This window comes from Thermobia domestica, chromosome 2 (assembly GCF_964235325.1).
Source record: "Thermobia domestica chromosome 2, izTheDome1.hap1.1, whole genome shotgun sequence".
Taxonomy (NCBI): domain Eukaryota; kingdom Metazoa; phylum Arthropoda; class Insecta; order Zygentoma; family Lepismatidae; genus Thermobia; species Thermobia domestica.
The window spans coordinates 61,787,952-61,810,264 of NC_137455.1; positions in this window are offsets into that span (position 1 = coordinate 61,787,952).

Consider the following 22,313-nt stretch of genomic DNA (forward strand, 5'->3'; position numbering starts at 1 on the left):
ATTAGGATTCTATGACTTTTTCTACCTGATACGCTATCGAACGCACTTTCATACTCATATATGTGGTAGATATGTGCATTCTCATTCAAATACGTCATCCAGTTCTTAATATGGAGAGGGCTCACCGGAGATATAAAGTGAGATTCACGAAGAAATGTTACTAAATATATGTAAATTATGATGAGAATTCTATGACTTTTTCTACCTGATGCACTATCGAGCGCACTTTGTTGCTCATATATGTGGTAGATACTTGCTCTGCCTTTCAAATAAAACATGTAGTTCTTACATGAGAGGGGGGTCACCGGAGATATAGAGTGAGATTCACGAAGAAATTTTACTAAATATATGTAAATTATGATTAGGATTCTATGACTTTTTCGACTTGATGCGCTATCGAGCGCACTTTGGTGTTCATATATGTGGTAGATACGTGCTATGTCTTTCAAATACGGCATGCAGTTCTTAAATGGGAGGGGGTCACCGGAGATATAGAGTGAGATTCACGAAGAAATGTTAATAAATATATGTAAATTATGATTAGGATTCTGTGACTTTTTGTACCTGATGCACTATCGAGCGCACTTTGGTGCTCATATATGTGGTAGATACGTGCTATGTCTTTCAATAAGGCATGCAGTTCTTTAATGGGAGGGGGGTCACCAGAGATATAGAATGAGATTCACGAAGAAATGTTAATAAATGTATGTGAATTATGCTTAGGATTCTGTGACTTTTTGTACCTGATGCACTATCGAGCGCACTTTGGTGCTCATATATGTGGTAGATACGTGCTATGTCTTTCAATAAGGCATGCAGTTCTTTAATGGGAGGGGGGTCACCGGAGATATAGAATGAGATTCACGAAGAAATGTTAATAAATGTATGTGAATTATGCTTAGGATTCTGTGACTTTTTGTACCTGATGCACTATCGAGCGCACTTTGGTGCTCATATATGTGGTAGATACGTGCTATGTCTTTCAAGTAAGGCATGTAGTTCTTAAATGGGAGGGGGTCACTAGAGATATAGAGTGAGATTCACGAAGAAATGTTACTAAATATATGTAAATTATGATTATAATGCTATGACTTTTTCTACCTGATGTACTATCGAGCGCACTATGGTACTCATATATCTGGTGGATACGTGCTATATCTTTCAAATAAGGCATGTAGTTCTTAAATGAGAGGGGGGTCACTGGAGATATAGAGTGAAATTCACGAAGAAATGTTAATAATTATATATGTAAATTATGACTAGGATTCTATGACTTTTTCTATTTGACGCACTATTGAGCGCACTTTGTTGCTCATATGTGTGGTAAATACTTGCTATGTCTTTCAAATAAGGCATGTAGTTCTTAAATGGGACTGGGGTCACCGGAGATATAGAATGAGATTCACGAAAAAATGTTAATAAATATATGTAAATTATGGCTCCAATAATATGACTCTTTTTACCTGATGCACTATCGAGCGCACTATGTTGCTCATATATGTGGTAGATACTTGCTCTGTCTTTCAAATAAAACATGTAGTTCTTATATGAGAGGGGGGTCACTGGAGATATAGAGTGAGATTCACGAAGAAATTTTACTAAATATATGTAAATTATGATTAGGATTCTATGACTTTTTCGACTTGATGCGCTATCGAGCGCACTTTGGTGTTCATATATGTGGTAGATACGTGCTATGTCTTTCAAATACGGCATGCAGTTCTTAAATGGAAGGGGGTCACCGGAGATATAGAGTGAGATTCACGAGGAAATGCTACTAAATATATATGTAAATTATGATTAGGATTCTATGACTTTTTCTACCTGATGCACTATCGAGCGCACCTTGGTGCTCATATATGTGGTAGATACGTGCTATGTCTTTCAAATGAGGCATGTAGTTCTTAAATGGGAGGTGGGTCACTGGAGATATAAGTGAGATTCACGAATAAATGTTACTAAATACATGTAAATTATGATTAGGATTCTATTACTTTTTCTACCTGATACGCTATCGAACGCACTTTCATACTCATATATGTGGTAGATATGTGCATTCTCATTCAAATACGTCATCCAGTTCTTAATATGGAGGGGGCTCACCGGAGATATAAAGTGAGATTCACGAAGAAATGTTACTAAATATATGTAAATTATGATGAGAATTCTATGACTTTTTCTACCTGATGCACTATCGAGCGCACTTTGTTGCTCATATATGTGGTAGATACTTGCTCTGCCTTTCAAATAAAACATGTAGTTCTTACATGAGAGGGGGGTCACCGGAGATATAGAGTGAGATTCACGAAGAAATTTTACTAAATATATGTAAATTATGATTAGGATTCTATGACTTTTTCGACTTGATGCGCTATCGAGCGCACTTTGGTGTTCATATATGTGGTAGATACGTGCTATGTCTTTCAAATACGGCATGCAGTTCTTAAATGGGAGGGGGTCACCGGAGATATAGAGTGAGATTCACGAAGAAATGTTAATAAATATATGTAAATTATGATTAGGATTCTGTGACTTTTTGTACCTGATGCACTATCGAGCGCACTTTGGTGCTCATATATGTGGTAGATACGTGCTATGTCTTTCAATAAGGCATGCAGTTCTTTAATGGGAGTGGGGTCACCAGAGATATAGAATGAGATTCACGAAGAAATGTTAATAAATGTATGTGAATTATGCTTAGGATTCTTTGACTTTTTGTACCTGATGCACTATCGAGCGCACTTTGGTGCTCATATATGTGGTAGATACGTGCTATGTCTTTCAATAAGGCATGCAGTTCTTTAATGGGAGGGGGGTCACCGGAGATATAGAATGAGATTCACGAAGAAATGTTAATAAATGTATGTGAATTATGCTTAGGATTCTGTGACTTTTTGTACCTGATGCACTATCGAGCGCACTTTGGTGCTCATATATGTGGTAGATACGTGCTATGTCTTTCAAGTAAGGCATGTAGTTCTTAAATGGGAGGGGGTCACTAGAGATATAGAGTGAGATTCACGAAGAAATGTTACTAAATATATGTAAATTATGATTATAATGCTATGACTTTTTCTACCTGATGTACTATCGAGCGCACTATGGTACTCATATATCTGGTGGATACGTGCTATATCTTTCAAATAAGGCATGTAGTTCTTAAATGAGAGGGGGGTCACTGGAGATATAGAGTGAAATTCACGAAAAAATGTTAATAATTATATATGTAAATTATGACTAGGATTCTATGACTTTTTCTATTTGACGCACTATTGAGCGCACTTTGTTGCTCATATGTGTGGTAAATACTTGCTATGTCTTTCAAATAAGGCATGTAGTTCTTAAATGGGACGGGGGTCACCGGAGATATAGAATGAGATTCACGAAAAAATGTTAATAAATATATGTAAATTATGGCTCCAATAATATGACTCTTTCTACCTGATGCACTATCGAGCGCACTTCGATACTCATATGTTTGGTAGATATGCGCTCTGTCCTTCAAATAAGTCTATTAGTTCTTAATTCGAAGGAAAGTCACCGGAGATTTAGAATGAGATTCGCGAAGAAATGTTAATAAATATATGTAAATTATGGCTCCAATTTTATGACTCTTTCTACCTGATGCACTATCGAGCGCACTTTGATACTCATATATATGGTAGATATACGCTCTTTCCTTCACATAAGTCTATTTGTTCTTAATTCGAATGGGGGTCAACGGAGATATAAAATGAGATTCACGAAGAAATATTAATAAATATATGTAAATTATGGCTCGAAGTCTATGACTCTTTCTACCTGATGCACTATCGAGCGCACTTTGATACTCATATTTATGGTAGAGATTTGCTCTGTCCTTCAAAAGGGTCTATTAGTTTTTGATTCGAAGGGGGGTCACCTGTGATATAGAATGAGATTCATGAAGAAATGTTAATAAATATATGTAAATTATGGCTCCAATTCTATGACTCTTTCTACCTGATGCACTATCGAGCACACTTTAATACTTATATATATGTTAGATATACGCTCTGTCCTTCAAATAAGTCTATTAGTTCTTAATTCGAAGTGGGGTCACCGGAGATATAGAATGAGATTCACGATGAAATGTAATAAATATATGTAAATTATTGCTCCAAATCTATGACTCTTTCTACCTTATGCACTATCGAGCGCACTTTGATACTCATATATATGGTAGATATAAGCGCTCTGTCCTTCAAATAAATCTATTAGTTCTTAATTCGAAGGGGGGTCACCGGAGATATAAAATGAGATTCACGAAGAGATGTTAATAAATATATGTAAATTATGGCTCCAATTCTATGACTCTTTCTACCTGATGCACTATCGAACGCACTTTGATACTTATATATATGGTAGATATGCGGTCTCTCCTTGAAATACGCCGTTTACTTTTGAATTCAAAGGGGGGTCACCGGAGATATAGAATGTGTTTCACGAGAAAAGTTAATAAATATATGAAAATGATGGGTCCAATTCTATGACTCTTTTTACCTGATGCACTATTTAGCGCACTTTGATACATATATGTATGGTAGATATACGCTCTGTCCTTTAAAAAAGTTTATTAGTTCTTAATTCATGGGGGGGGTCTCCGGAGATATAGAATGAGTTTCACGAAGAAATGTTAATAAATATATGTAAATTATGGCTCCATTTCTATGACTCTTTCTACCTGATGCACTATAGAGCGCACTTTGATACTCATATATATGGTAGATATATCCTCTGTCCTTCAAATAAGTCTATTAGTTTTTAATTCAAAGGGGGGTCACCGGAGATATAGAATGAGATTCACGAAGAAATGTTAATAAATATATGTAAATTATGGCTCCAATTCTATGACTCTTACTACCTGATGCACTATCGAACGCACTTCGATACTCATATATTTGGTTGGTATTTGCTCTGTCCTTCAAGTAAGTCTATTAGTTCTTAATTCGAAGAGGGGTCACCGGAGATATAGAATGAGATTCACGAAGAAATGTTAATAAATATATGTAAATTATGGCTCCAATTCCATGACTCTTTCTACCTGATGCACTATCGAGCGCACTTTGATACTCATATATATGGTAGATATGCGGTCTCTTCTTGAAATACGCCGTTTACTTTTGAATTCAATGGGGGGTCACCGGAGATTTAGAATGAGTTTCACGAAGAAATGTAATAAATATATGTAAATTATGGGTCCAATTCTATGACTCTTTCTATCTGATGCACTATCGAGCGCACTTTGATACATATATATATGGTAGATATACGCTCTGTCTTTTAAATAATTTTATTATTTCTTAATTCGAAGGGGGTCACCGCAGATATAGAACGAGATTCACGAAGAAATGTTAATAAATATATGTATATTATGGCTCCAATTCTATGATTCTTTCTACCTGATCCACTATTGAGCGCACTTCGATACTCATATATTTTGTAGATATCCGCTCTGTCCTTCAAATAAGTTTATTAGTTCTTAATTCGAAGGGGGGTCAACCGGAGATATAGAATGAGATTCACGAAGAAATGTTAATAAATATATGTAAATTATGGCTCCAATTCTATGACTCTTTCTACCTGATCCACTATTGAGCGCACTTCGATACTCATATATTTTGTAGATATGCGCTTTGTCCTTCAAATAAGTCTATTAGTTCTTAATTCGAAGGAAGGTCACCAGAGATTTAGAATGAGACACGCGAAGAAATGGTAATAAATATATGTAAATTATGGCTTCAATTCTATGACTATTTCTACCTGATGCACTATCGAGCGCACTTTGATACTCATATATATGGTAGATATGCGCTCTGTCCTTCAAATAAGTCTATTGGTTCTTAATTTGAAGGGATTCATCGGAGATATAGAATGAGATTCACGAAGAAATTTTACTAAATATATGTAAATTATGGCTCCAATTCTGTGACTCTTTCTACCTGATGCACTATCGAGCGCACTTTGATACTCATATATATGGTACATATACGCTGTGTCCTTCAAATAAGTCTATTTGTTTTTAATTCGAAGGGGAGTCACCGGAAATATAGAATGAGATTCACGAAGAAATGTTAATAAATATATGTATATTATGGCTCCCATTCTTTGACTCTTTCTACCTGATGCATTATCGAGCGCACTTTGATACTCATATTTATGGTAGAGATTTGCTCTGTTTTTCAAAAGGGTCTATTAGTTTTTAATTCGAAGGGGGGTTACCGGAAATATAGAATGAGATTCACGAAGAAATTTTAATATATATATGTAAATTATGGCTCCAATTCTGTGACTCTTTCTACCTGATGCACTATCCAGCGCACTTTGATACTCATATATATGGTACATATATAGGCTGTGTCCTTCAAATAAGTCTATTAGTTTTTAATTCGAAGGGGAGTCACCGGAAATATAGAATGAGATTCACGAAGAAATGTTAATAAATATATGTAAATTATGGCTCCAATTCTTTGACTCTTTCTACCTGATGCATTATCGAGCACACTTTGATACTCATATTTATGGTAGAGATTTGCTCTGTTTTTCAAAAGGGTCTATTAGTTTTTAATTCGAAGGGGAGTCACCGGAAATATAGAATGAGATTCACGAAGAAATGTTAATAAATATATGTAAATTATGGCTCCAATTCTGTGACTCTTTCTACCTGATGCACTATCGAGCGCATTTTGATACTCATATATATGGTACATATACGCTGTGTCCTTCAAATAAGTCTATTAGTTTTTAATTCGAAGGGGAGTCACCGGAGATATAGAATGAGATTCACGAAGAAATGTTAATAAATATATGTAAATTATGGCTCCAATTCTATGACTCTTACTACCTGATGCACTATCGAACGCACTTCCATACTCATATATTTGGTTTTTATATGCTCTGTCCTTCAAGTAAGTCTATTAGTTCTTAATTCGAAGAGGGGTCACCGGAGATATGGAATGAGATTCACGAGGAAATGTTAATAAATATATGTAAATTATGGCTCCAATTCTATGACTCTTTCTACCTGATGCGCTATCGAGCGCACTTTGGTACTCATATATATGGTAGATATGCGGTCTCTTCTTGAAATACGCCGTTTACTTTTGAATTCAATGAGGGGTCACCGGAGATTTAGAATGAGTTTCACGAAGAAATGTAATAAATATATGTAAATTATGGCTCGAATTTTATGTCTCTTTCTACCTGATGCACTATTGAGCGTACTTCGATACTCATATATTTGGTAGATATACGTACTGTCCTTGAAATAAGTCTTTTAGTTCTTAATTCGAAGGAGGGTCACCGGATATATGGAATGAGATTCGCGAAGAAATTTTAATAAATATATGTAAATTATGGCTCCAATTCTATGACTCTTTCTACCTGATGCATTATGGAGCGCACTTTGATACTCATATATATGGTAGATATACGCTCTGTCCTTCAAATAAATCTATTAGTTCTTATTTCGAAGGGTGGTCACCGGAGATATAGAATGAGATTCACGAAGAAATGTTAATAAATATATGTATATTATGGCTCCCATTCTTTGACTCTTTCTACCTGATGCATTATCGAGCGCACTTTGATACTCATATTTATGGTAGAGATTTGCTCTGTCCTTCAAAAGGGTCTATTAGTTTTTAATTCGAAGGGGGGTCACCGGAAATATAGAATGAGATTCACGAAGAATATTTAATAAATATATGTAAATTATGGCTCCAATTCTATGACTCTTTCTACCTGATGCATTATCGAGCGCACTTTGATACTCATATATATGGTAGATATAAGCGCTCTGTCCTTCAAATAAATCTATTAGTTCTTAATTCGAAGGGGGGTCACCGGAGATATAAAATGAGATTCACGAAGAAATGTTAATAAATATATGTAAATTATGGCTCCAATTCTATGACTCTTTCTACCTGATGCACTATCGAACGCACTTTGATACTTATATATATGGTAGATATGCGGTCTGTCCTTGAAATACGCCGTTTACTTTTGAATTCAAATTGAGGTCACCGGAGATATAGAATGAGTTTCACGAAGAAAAGTTAATAAATATATGAAAATGATGGGTCCAATTCTATGACTCTTTTTACCTGATGCACTATCGAGCGCACTTTGATACTCATATATTTGGTAGGTATATGCCCTGCCCTTCAAATAAGTGTATTAGTTCTTAATTCGAAGGGGTTCACCGGAGATATAGAATGAGATTCACGAAGAAATGTTAATAAATATATGTAAATTATGGCTCCAATTTAATTATTCTATCTACCTGATGCACTATCGAGCGTACTTTGACACTCATATATATGTGTGGTTGATGCTGACATTGGTATTAAGACTTGTGAAAGGGTTTTTGTGCCTACATGTAAGGTTATTCGATTACGTTTATAGAATTGTTATTTTTTGTCTTTTTAAATTATATTTCTAAATTTTTTTAAGTGTCATTCGATGTCCCTACACTATTGTCGTGTATCTGATAGACTAGTGATTAGCTATGAAATTAGCCGCTTAATGATTTTATGTGAAAACGGAAAGGCACCGTCCATGATTGAGTTCTTTTTTATGTACAATTTGTTTTTGTGTACTGTCAACCCTGACTTTATTGGTTAGAAAATTTTGCAGACATCTGCTAAGATCCCTTCGGTGACAAAGTCAAAATGTAAGTGAGCTACACTAGGACGTCATTCTGATACGTATATTCACAATAGTAATGTAGTTGTCTGTAGCTCAGGGGTAAGAGGCGATTTGTCAACTCTAAGGGAAGGGAATGTTCCTCGAAAGTATCGCTGGAAGAGGATTATTCTAACGGATAAATTGAGTATACTGTCACAGCGCATTTCTTTGTTTCGTTATGCGACGTGTACAACATCTCATGGTTCGTCCATTTTTGTTGCTTGTGTGCACAGAAGTATCATGTTCCACTGAATTACACATTACGAGGGGGAAACCCCTTAATAAAGCTAATTTTTGCCCAACATGTATTCAAGCAATATTTGTGATTCTAAGTGGCATGTGGAGAATCGGTTGTACACTCGTTCATCACATATGATCTTTGTATTTTTGGATACTACATGTTATGTTTCTTTACATGCCGCCTGACTGTTCTATGCACAGACGCTTTAAACCTAATCTGGAACATAGATTTTTTTTCATTTTCACACACTCTTAACTTGGAAGGAAGCCGTTTATTTATCATCCGTTACCATTAGCTTACAAGATATAACTGTAATACCTTAAAGACTTCTTTTCATTTAAATTGTTCTTTCAAGAGTTTATTCTGTCCTGAAACGAAATAGATCAATCACACAAGTGTATCTTTCTTTTGAATTCTAAGTGTTCCAACTTGAACGATCTATTATTCCTTTTGATTGTTGAAATATTGTACTTGATTGTTGTTCACTTTCCTCATTCAACGTTTGATAAAATAATGAAAGGAATACTCCAGGTTCTTTGGGAGTCACTCTTGCAACGCCACTGCACTTCATCCGATAGTGCACTAACGGAACCTAGTTAATGGAAATTCACTAAAAGTAATGGACTTTCACTTTTGCGCAATTTCGATCCGACATTTTGTTCTCGAGTATGGCTGTTTTCGGGCGGTCATAGCTCCGAGGCATTTCTACACCCAAGTTGGACTATACTTTTCGTTTTATCTCGGTGTCAGAACTTCAGCTCCCGACGATAGTTATATTAGTAAAGACGTTTTCACAGGTTAGTTATTTATATTACTAAACAAATTTGGTGGTTTAATACATAAAATGGCACCCATATATATATGTACAGGGTATAACTTAATTAACCCTTTGGGGATCCATACGGGTGTTTCATGGTACATTGCGTTATAACGCTCCTATTTGAGCTTTTTCGTCCGGTTTTTTTCTTTTGTTTTTGTTTTTCAAGTCCAGAGGCATTGTAGAATACCTTACCCCAAAAATACCCCAAAAACCCCGGATCCCGTAAGAAATACTTTTTAGTTCTTGTAATATTTTTTGTCGAACAAAATTAAGTTAAATAAATAAATCTATATACGAGTAGCTATATTTTAGAAATACAATAGGCTCTGAATTGTTTAAACTGCGCTATATCGATTGCGCTTAAATTCTGAAAGTTTTTAGCAATAAATGAGTGGCAGCACGAAAAACTCTTATCTTATGAAATAAACCTAGTTACATATTAATTGCTTTACTTTCTTTATACATATTCTTTGAAAAGTGAATCTACTCTTTATCTTTTCTCTGCCAGTAGTAACTGTATGAATGTATAATACAAAAGTTGCATACATAAGATAAAATGTATGCGTAATGTGATATTTCACAGGGTGTCTTTTATAAGGGCGCACTGTACCCTCCACAGGCTAATTACCAAAAGCCACTATGTGAATTTATTGTACGGAACTAAGATACACAAGAACAACTAAAACCACTTGCCTATAATGTGATGTTTCGCATAGCGAGCTGTACCCTTCATGGGTTGTTTATCAACAGTAAGAGTATAAATATGTATTGCACAGAACTGTGGTAAGGCCGTTTATCTTTGATGTGGTTTCGCAAGGGCGCCTTATGTAAAGAGTGCATTGTACTTTTTACGTATTCTTTACCAATAACAACTGTAAGAATGTATTATTTTTTTTAAAAAAAACGTATACCTTTATTTATAATGTGATGTTTTGGAGGGCGTACTGGGACTGTCCCGGTGGGCCAGCACGGGCCTCTCTTAGTGAAGAGTCCTTCCATTCTTCTTCCTTACTACAATTTTGGGATGTATTTACATACAATTCTAACAAACTTGAACTGACATGAAACTCATAAACAACTACTGTAGTACGTCATACATCATTATACAGTATTTTGAAATTTTTATTATTTGCTAGTTCATATATCTTTTAATATAAATCCTCTTTGTGGATCTTGAAAGTACCTTGAGTTCCAGTAGAACCATGTAAAAAAGTTTTAATACTTCAAAAGATGCAATAACAGTTTTTTAATACTTCAAATAGGCCTATATGATAAACGATGTTAACGAATACCTAATTACGACAATTCAATTCATCCTTTTCACGCTAACAGCACGTAAACTAACCATATAACCACGATGGAGATTAGCACGGATATTAGTATCAAATTCGTAGTTTTCGGGATCTCAGGAAAGGAATAATGACAAAATTGACGCCCCTTAAGACCTAGTTTAGTCACCGTTATTATGAGGAAGGGGTGTAAAGTAACATGTCCAAATTTATCGACATTATTGTCATATTCTTCATTTTCGATATCGCTCAGGTGATTAGTGACAGTCTTCATGACATTTAACACCCAAAACGAATGAAATGAAATCTTTCAGTTTAACGTCCAACACTTATACTATTTAGGCTATGGCAGACGGCTGATTAAAGGCAAGTGGATGATGATGGACGAATTGCTGGAATGAGAATGTCGAAGCAAACGGGAGTAGTCTGTAAAACCCCACGTGGACGATATTGTCCACACAAACTTAACTGTCCGGGGATCGAACCAGGGATCCCATTCAAGGGAAGTAACCGCTCTACCACTGAGGTACCATGTCTCCTGACATTTAAGCTCGAGTTTAAATAAACAAAGGACACGTCAGCTGGATCGATAACTGTTAGGGTTAACGTCGAAACTGTTATTTTTCTTTACTTATATAAAGGTAAACAAGAACGTTATGTTGCTTTTACACCCACCACATCCGAACATCGATATGTCACCTAAGACGTACCTGGAAGATCAAAAGAATCCCCATCAGCACTACCTTCTGCCAACGTTCTGGAAGGCCATGGATTCCATCGCGGTAGAATTTGGTGGGCCGTGGAGCGAAAAAAGTATCAAGTGCATTTTGCACCTCTACTAAGGATTTGAACTGATGTCCGCTAAAGTGATTATCCAATGAATGGAACAGGTGACTCGTTGTTTATGTAGTTCAGTGTTACTGACAGGATCCTCAACACCAAAGGCGTTATTCTTATTTATGTATTTACTTCACTCAATTCCTTATTACCAGATAGGATATATTAAATATAAACTTCATCCTCTCCGTGCGAAGAACGGATATTTCAGTTAGTGCTCAATAAAGTTTGTAGGTTTCAACTCGTGTTTTTGCATCCTTACATAACACGGAAATTATGAATGTGTGACGAGACCATCATAACTAACTAACTAACTAACTCTATGGCCTATGGAACCCGGAGTTTCAATGCCGCGTTCACGAAAGCTTAGCCAGCAGGATCCCGTTTCTACTTTGGATTCCTATCTCTGCGAGATCCATCTTAATGTTGTCCTCCCATCTGCGCCTAAGTCTTCCTAATGGTCGTTTTCTGATTGGTCTTCCAGTCAAGACTTTGAAAGTGTTTCTATTTCCTTCCATCCTAGCTACATGACCTGCCCACCTAAGCCTCCATGACGATTACTTTAACAATGTTGGGTAAACCGTATAAATTATGTAGTTCCTCGTTGTGAAGTTTCCGTCATTCCTCATTCGCGTTCCTCTTGGGTCCGAATATTCGTCTCAGGACCATGTTCTCAAATACTTCAGTCTATGTTCTTCTTTCAAAGTAAGCGCCCATGTTTCGCAACCATATAGAGCAACAGGTATAATTATCGTTTTATATATTGATCGTTATAAGAGACCATCATACAAGGCCAATCCAAACAGCATCGGTTTCTTATACACCACTCTGTCTCAAAGAGAATGTATAAATATAGCTCTCACAATTTAATTCTAGTATATTATGACGCACTTGAAGAAAAAATACTACTAATAATAATAATAGCATCATATCGGAGCTTCAAAATTAATTTCAGACAATCAATACCGTACATTTCTGCTAAATGGATTTCCTTATGAATTGCACAGCACATTGTTTGCGTCAGTAAAGGTTTGTAATGCTGTGAGAACCACCTCATCTATAATATTCAGAGAATATTTATTTGAAATCCGCAGAGCAGTGTATATGGCTATGAAAACCACAAAATGAGGTAGAAAATATGCAGATTCAGAGATCTCTTGGGAGACTTATCAAATTATTCAAAAGGCGTTCCACACTAACATTCGTATCCTTTTACACTGTGAGGTTGATCTGCTAACCATGTAAAATAATAATTTTATGAAGAAAGAATTGCATACTAATTAAATTAGCTTTTCTTTAAAATATTATTAAATATTATTTTCATTTAAAAATTATTCTCACAAGGGAAGAGACGGAGCAGTGACGTAATTAGTTTTAGTGCACCCTTAACCGATCGATCATTGATTTACTCATATCCTGCCCCACGCATTTCAGCTGATGTGTTATATATATATATATATATATATATATATATATATATATATATATATATATATATATGTGTGTGTGTGTGTGTGTGTGTGTGTGTGTGTAGATATAGATAGATAGATAGATAGATAGGTAGCTGCAATGGGTCTATTCCGGACGTTTTCGTTCAGTTTAGACCCCTTTTGCAATGCATGAAAATACACAAGGGGTCTATACGGGACGAATGGGTCTATTGAGGACCAAAAATGGGTCTAAGCCGGACGATAGGGGTTTAAATGGGACGGAGGGGTCTAAGTAGGACGATCAGTGCTACCAACACACTTTTATTAAAGTGTTTACTGAAACTTTATAAATTATGCTCATCTGATGGTGATTTGAAGTTTAGTGTTTCTTTTCAGCAGTAAGGCTATTAGACACTTGAATCTAAAGTTTGAGGTGGAATCCGAACTACAATTTCTGTTCTTTTTCAACCGGGAATCAAACTCGGGACCCCACGTACCAAAGTCGTGAGTGCTATCCACTATAGCAACGATAATAGCAATAATCATGACATAAGAGCTTGTGGTAGCATTATAGTATCAAACTACATATATCCATTATATTTCTTCCATCACACTTGGGATTTTTTTTTAATGAGAAATATTATACTAGTTTCCAACTCTACCATTATACCAAGATCACTAAAAGTACAGTCATCCAAGTAAACAAAACACATCTTAATTCCAAGTAATTCGGAATACTTAATAAATAAAAATATAAATACACAAAAACATTAAAATAGAAACGTAAAACATTAAACACTTGACGTAGCACTTACAATTTGGGACATCTTTTCGGTATAGTTTATAAATATCTTATTGATAAAGTTGTAGACCGTTTATGGTGGCGTTTTCTGGTTCGATGGTGGCTAGTGCCAAGTCAGATTTGGAATAGAAAAACACCGTGTGCATCGGTTTTCTCTGGGTTCTCCCGTTTCATCTATTATCAAGTGTGGGAGGATTCAGTAGTCTCCGTAGAAATAATCATTTTGGAAGCTTCACTATTTTCACGAAATATGGTCAAAGTCCTTTTTCAAGTATGATGTTGCAAACTAAATGTGTTTCAACTTTCATAAAACTCAAACCGGTTACAAGTGTGTGGGGGAAAGACTATGATGATTATTGAAGTTTAGCATCTCTTTTATGCACCAAGGCTATATAAGACGTGGATCTACAGTGAAATATGGAATGTGAACGACCATAATACTTTAAAATTTAGGTACTTTTTCATCACGAATCGAACCCATGATCTAATGAACCAAGGACGTGCGTTAATTACTAGACCAGCGAAAAGTTTGGGGTAAAATTGAAAGTGTATATATTACATCTTGAAAATTGATCTATCAGCTTTCACAAGAACTAAAAAAAAATAAATAAATAAATAAAATAAAAAAAAATAAAGTCGGGATACACGGAAGCGAATTAGATTAGTCTTAACTTATGGAACAGTAAAGAGATACCTGTAGAATGCATTCAAAGTTCACTATTCTTACGCTTTTGGTAAGGAAAAAATTTAACTTGGGGAAAAAGTATTTTAAATCCATCTACTGGCAAACAGTTTCTAGTCACCGCGCTCCAATCACCGCAGGCTTCTTAGAGGTACACATAATGATTTATTTATACTTTGTCATTTACCCCACACTTCCCTGGCTACAACCCAATTATGAATTAGATATTTGGAAGCTTCCAGTAGGATGGATGGTAAGTTAGGCATAAAGTCTAAATGTATATCAAATAACGAAGGGGCACTAGTATGTTTGGTTTAAGTTAAACATAAAAAATATATGTCATCTCATTGAACCCGTGCCCTTATATGTGGAAGCCATACCGTGAATGCGCACTTACAAAATGGGCCAACCTGTTCCAAAATGAGTGTTTCTTTAATTGACAATCTTGTAATACGAATTTTGATTACTCCCTCAGTAATCACCATAGCTAATAGGATCATTAATAACAACTAGCTCTTTATTTGTGTTAACATTCTCGGATTTACAGATTCTATAATTCAAAGAGAGAAGGATTGCAATCATTAGATTGAATGAGTGGGGAATTGCAATATGTGTTATCAGTGGCGTATTTAAGATTTCGTTTCGGGAGGGGCTTTGCTAACTTTCGGGGGGGATTTGCCTGTAAATGTGAAAATTTTGCAAGATATTTAATTTACTTTACTGTAGTAAGTAAGATTTCCGAGGGCTTAAGCCCGGAAGACCCTCCTAAATACGCCACTGTGTGTTATTGTTTATATTATTAAAAAAATATGATCATTCCAATGCAAAGTAAACATTTTTAATGCACTTAATTTTCCAACTTTAAAAATTTCTAATGTTTCTTAATATGCCAGTATTTACTCTAATTTCTCATCTAAATTTATGTTTTGTGCAGTTTGTGTTTAGAGTATATTCTTCTATAGTTATTTTGCGTTTTTTAAAATTCAATTATTGTCAAATTACTTTAAGTTTAAGGCCACACGAAAGTTCTATGAACAACAGGAATTGATATAGCATAATTAAATAAAAATATTGTTAAACCTACCCAGGGATTAGTGGCCGCTTGGCTTAGTGGTAGAGCGTTCACCTCTGGTGCTTGGGGTTCCTGGTTCGATCCCAGCTCGCGCCAAATGAACTTTGTGGTGGACATACACCGTGTACGTGGGTTTCCTAAGGATTTTCCTATTTCCTCCCAATTTCTTCATTTTACCATTTCATTCATTTCTCACCATCACCGTCTCCTTTAGCCTATCTGGCATAACCGTGGGACATAAAACTCAAGGATTTCATTTCGTTTTCTACCCACGGATCAAGGCCGGATTAAGGAGGGCTTAGGGGGCTGTAGCCCTGAGCCTAAAGGCGGATGGGGCCCCCCAATTTGATCAAAGTCTCAACTGGCTGTCTAAAACGAATCATACAAGATACAATCATCATAAGATAAAATATGACCAAAAATATTATTCTCTTAACTTTCCTATTGCACTTTCACAGAAATGTATTAAACAAAGTCTACAGGGCTCACTATTTTTTTCTAGCCCCGGGTTTCCAGATGATTTAGTCCAGTCCTGCCAGGGTTCTGCTACTAGAAAGTGATGCCTCTGTGTATGCATGTGTACTTGTAAGGACGTATTCTGCTGGACACAGTCGAGATTAGTAGACTAACAGTACACAATTAGAAAGAGCAATTCTAACTTGTTCAAAAATGTATGTAAAAACTGCAGAGTATAAAGCTATAGAATTAGAGATTTTACGTATACAATAACAGAGTAACTACGGCTTCATCATACTGAGGTTTACTTGCACACAAATTTGTGTATCAGTAGAGGTCAAAGCAGGATGTGTATTTACTGGTCGAGCATTGTTTACTGATTTGCAATCGGAAAATCCTGTAACCAATCATTCTGTTCAAAATAAAAGTTAGCAAATGGTTTTATGTACATACAGATACAAAAGTATTTTAAACTCATGATGAAAATTTTCTATTTTTGATTACTATATTACAATATGTTGATGTTCTTAGGTTTAGTATGTTTTGTTACACCAGACCCACCACTCTCTGCTAATACTTTAATATATTAACAGTACAAAACTATTTCTGTCTCCAACTGCTTTTTCATCACGTGACCATTTTTCTATATAAGATTGTTCCGTTTCAGCTTCTAAGCTGTAAGTTATCTTCTCGCAATTGATTCTTCGAGATTTCTTTCCTTCACAGTTTAATTTATTATGAGTATTACGGTGTTGCTCTCGTGTTTTAAGGCAATTGGGAAACCCTTACATTATGAGCTATCAAATCTTTGTTTCGAAAAAAAAAAACAAAAAAAAAACAAAAAAAAAAAAAAACAATAAATACTATTGGAAGTCAACGCGCTGCCCACACACTATTGAGTCAAAGTATGCCATTTGATTCGCTGTAGCCATTTGTTGTAAGTTCAGATAGATAGAAACGCTTCATATCCAAGTGGTCTATTCGGATCGTTTCCGGCGCGTTTAGACCCATCTTGGAATGAACTAAAATATGCAAGGGGTCTAAAACGGACGACTAAATGAAACATCGTTTCCGACTATTTTTCTATACACTGTTATTACTCCCGTTTTAAAAGGCTGAGGTAGCTAGCTACCATGAGACAAAAATAGCCAACTTGTTACAAATATGGTTTCTGGCTCGCGCTAGTTATAAAGTGTAATCTACATTCTCGATATTCTTTACAGTATTTTCATTCTCTCTGTGAAGAAGAAAAGATACTGCAATTATACAGTAAATAGACATGATTTATGGACACTACAGTGCGTCAATGCAAGTTTTCGCTTACTCTCAGCTAGTATGCCTTCTATCTATTTACACGAAGCAACTCGGAGATTATTGCGTGTTTATAACTGACTAAATATGGAACATGGTAGGTATTAAATTTTGAAAATAAAAAAAATAACAAAAATATTACTGAAAATCATAACAAACACATCATTTCCACTTACTTGTTATGGTATATCGTGTATAAGTTGAAACTACAGGTAAAGTGAATTCCCAAGAGGGAAAGAATATTAGTGAGGTACTGACACGTGAAAACTAGAGGTGATTTATTGCTTTACAACTCCTTTTGTCTGCCATTACAACAGGCTATGCAAAGAATATGCCAATCAATGAAACGAGCTGGTGAGTACCGTAGATTTTTGCTTAGGTGGCAAATAAAAGGAAGTATTCCTGGGTATATAGCGTCTTGTAGTGATAAAATTGCGCAAAGTATAACAAATAAGTTTTCGATTATTTTATTAGGTGCAATCTGACGTTCTTGTTCATAAACGAAGCTACATAATATAATGTTTCTGTAAAGATATGGTCCGTTTTGTCTGTTCTTCATTCATGGCTTAGTATGCTACCGAGAATAAAAACCGGAACAATTACTTTAACCACTATTCTACGTTGCAGCACTAAGCTATCTCACGTAGTCACATCTCGACTTTTGAGATTGACTTTGTTTCTAAAATGAATTATAATGTATAATTGTCTAGTTCAATTCTCATAATATAGAGTTTTATCGTCATCCATTTAAAATTCTTTAAAGGAGCAGATATAAAAATAATAGAATGGAACACAAGATAAGGAAATTCAATTACACAGTTTACTTTCGAAACTATCTTCATTTCCATTGTTATTTCTACGGCCAAATTCTCTTGTTACTTAAGAGTTCCAAAGTAGAATTGGACTTAAAGAGAAGCGTAAAGCCATGTGTAATATTCCCTTAAGAATTCTTCTATCATCGTATATTTACAAGAAAAATGTCTGTTTTTAGGTCGATTTTCGAGTCGAATCGAGTTTGATACTTCGTTCACCCGTGCGGCTCCTTTTAGCTCATTTAGAGATCATAGATTTCTTTGTTTCGAAAACGAAAGCTATGAAAAAATAAGCAGTAATGTAGAATAATTTTAGTGTTGCTCCCGAGAAAGGGCAATTCTCACATCTCGTCACATCCCGAATACAAGACGAGATTACATTACCCTGAGACAACACGAGACAATCTCAAATATCATCTCATGAACATTGCTGCATGTAGCAAAATCAAGCTAAAATTTTGTAAATAGGATTCTTTAACAGTAATTCGAGAAATAGCTAACACAGTGCTTACTAACCTGCGGATGAACTCGGAAGAATAGTGTGAAAATCTATTACCGTAGAACCCTGATAATCCGCCGCAAGGAGCCCTGACCCGGACACCGACGAACCAAGCGTAGGTGTAGGCCCTCATATTCCATGTTTCTACGCATGTGGGTTGCGTCCCCAAAGCTCCTCTCGAGGCTTCTCCCTCAGACTCCGAAGTAACTTTTCTTCGAGAATTAGAAAACACTACTTTTTGTAACAGTTATCACTTAAAATTTTCAAGTTGACCTCAGAAACACTATAACAGGGTTCTTTGGAGAATTTTTACAGAATTAAAACTTTTGAAACTGTTACACTTTATTCTCATCCATTTCCCTCACATGCATATAGTTATTTTTTAGGCTGGTCTTTTGATTCAGGGGTTACTAATACGAGTACCTTGAGAGCACTTCTTATATAGAATTTAAAACTAAGTTTGAAATTATATAAAACTTTTATTTTCATTCATTTTAAACCTAATAGCACCAATTGAATGCATGTGTACCCCAACTTCAATTTTTCATTTACTCTTCCCATTTTTTTGGTGGAGAAATTTACTTATTCAAAGCATTGTTTTCTGAACGCTACGTTTCTGTAAGAAAATATTCAGATCATTTCAACAAAGTGGACAAGGAATAAGTATTTTTTTCTGTTGAGTGCAGCTGCACCCCTGCTTGCTGCTTAACATTCTGCAACGATTCAATTTCTCAGGGATTTCCAACAATGTGTTACAGGTTTTGTGAAAGATTTGTTTTCAATATTATTAAAAACATCTGAAGTATGATTACTTTCATGAGCAACAAACGTCCATCTGTACAGATTATCCCCGTATATACAGTATATTATATAGGATGTGAGTGTACTGTATCAATAAACGGTGTCCCATAAGTCTGGTTGCACAGGCCATCTAGATAGTGATTAAAGATATGAAAAAGTGATGAGACATAAGAGAGCAATGTTACTGGAAAGTATAGGCTTTCGGTCTAAAATGTTTCAATATTTCAAATTGGACCAAACATCTGAGCTCTACAGTGGTGTAGCGCTCAATTAAAGAATAACGTAGCGTTACCACACCACGCCATTAGTAGACAAAGTGAATGAAAGACGGAGTAGTTTGAAGTGTTCTGAACCACGAAAGATGAAAGATGGAAGAGACGGGCACATAGGCGCCGACTTTGGGGAGGCAGGACACTTTTGCCCCCCCCCCCAATATTTAAAGGTGGAGTCCTCGCCTCCCCCCCAATATAATCCAGTTGAGGAAGAATTACCAAAGAGGAGCAAGAATTTATGTCGTAAATTACGTCGTTCCTTTAATTCAATATTAGGAACAGCCTTCTTATTCGATAAAAAGCAGCGTTTTCAAATCGGCGTGCAACCCTATTAGGATGTCCACTTTTTGAGGTAAATTTTAGACTTTCACTCAAACAGCTACTGCTTCCTTACTATTTATCGTAGCATCGTGGTTCATACCTCGTTTTTCACAGGATAGCTCATACTTTCCAACGGTACCACTCTCTTGTCCGTATTATACACCAGAAATAAGAAAATTAAAAAAAAACATGAGATTTTTCGGAAAAATCGAAATTTTTGTGCCTCTCTGGCCCGGGCCTGGGTTCACGTAGGGATCTGAATCTTTTTTAAAAAATCTTGTTATATACATAATACGTGCGCAAAAGTTCGTTGCTGTATCTTAAAAACTGAGGTCGGGAGAAATTTTTGAAAGTCTGAAGGTGACCCATCTTTTCATATATGTATATAAATAGAGGAAGTTCGGGTATTATGGAATAGTCGGATAATATGGAATACCTCATTATCTCGCCTGTGATGTATTGCTTCCAAGTGGAGAGGAAAGAAACTACTACCTCACGTCCCCATGATGCTCTACAGTCAGTCTCCATGTGATTGTGACATTCGCTGTATTGGTAGACGTGAAAATCTGCTTTCTTATTCAGGAATGCTTTTACAGATGAGTGGTTTACAACCTGTATTTTTTATTGAAATGTAATAGAACAACAATTCTTTATTTACTATGACGTTGGATATACAGATGTAGTTTGATAAGCGCCATTATCCTATACGCCTTCGAATGCGTTTAACAGCTCTTTCGTTTCCAAGGTGGCGTGGAGGGCAATATGGAATACCCACAAGAAAAGCATGGTATTCCGTATTTCGTATCGTATTCTGAGTACTAAAATATCTATCGGTATTGGGCAATTAAACATACATTTATGATGACAACAATGCTAACTGTATTTTTTGGGGGGGGGCCACGGTGGCTCAGTGGTAGAGCGTTCACCTCTGGTGCTTGGGATCCCGGGTTCGATCCCAGCCCCCGCCAAGTGAACTTTGTGGTGGACAAACACCGTGTGCGTGGGTTTTCTCGGGGTTCTCCCGTTTCCTCCCACTTTCTTCATTCCACCATTTCATTCATCTCACATCATCACCGTCTCCTTTAGCCTAACCGGCATAACCGTCGGACGTAAAACTCAAAGATTTTCATTTGTATTTTTGTTACAGCAGATTTTCTGATGATACAAGGGGTGAGCTTGGTTCCAGCGTTCATCATGTTTAATGTGAGCACACAATGACTGTGCCGATACTGAAGCACAGGGGCGGATCCAGGGGGGGGGCGATCGGGGCAATCGCCCCCCCCTCCAGAAGAGAAACCTTTTTTATTTTATATATATAAATAAAACCCATCCCAAAGTTTGGAGCACTTAAAAGTAGCAGTATGACAACCCACCGCCCCCCCCCCAGAAGTCGGTCCTGGATCCGCCCCTGCTGAAGCAGAGTATCATATTTATGACTTTTGCAAGTAATCACAATCAGTTATGGCTTGGCATTCAGAATTTTCATATATTCTCACTGTATTCATTATATGTTCAACAGAAAACACATTTCTTTACTGTATAGCATTTGTATTCCATGCTCGACTATTTCATATTACCCTCCAAAGTGGTTTCTTTACAAATTATAAATTTTACCCTCCCCTGTAAATTTTACCCTCCCCTGTCAAGATATGCATAAATAAAGCCAAATATGTAAGGCGTATACTTGTTTTCCTTTTTGTTTCAATGTGCAATTATTAACTGAGTTACAAGCGAAATAAAAATGGTATTCCATAATACCCGAACTTCCTCTATATATACCTTGGTATAAAATATTTTTTAAAAATGTACTGCGTCATTCCTATTTAGCCTAGAGTCATGGTTCAAACGCCATTTTCTTCAGTATAATAAGCCCTTTCCAACGGTGTCACTCACATGTCCATATCATACACCTAAACCAGATAATTAGGGAAAAACTCGGAAGTATTTTTGCAAATTCAACCC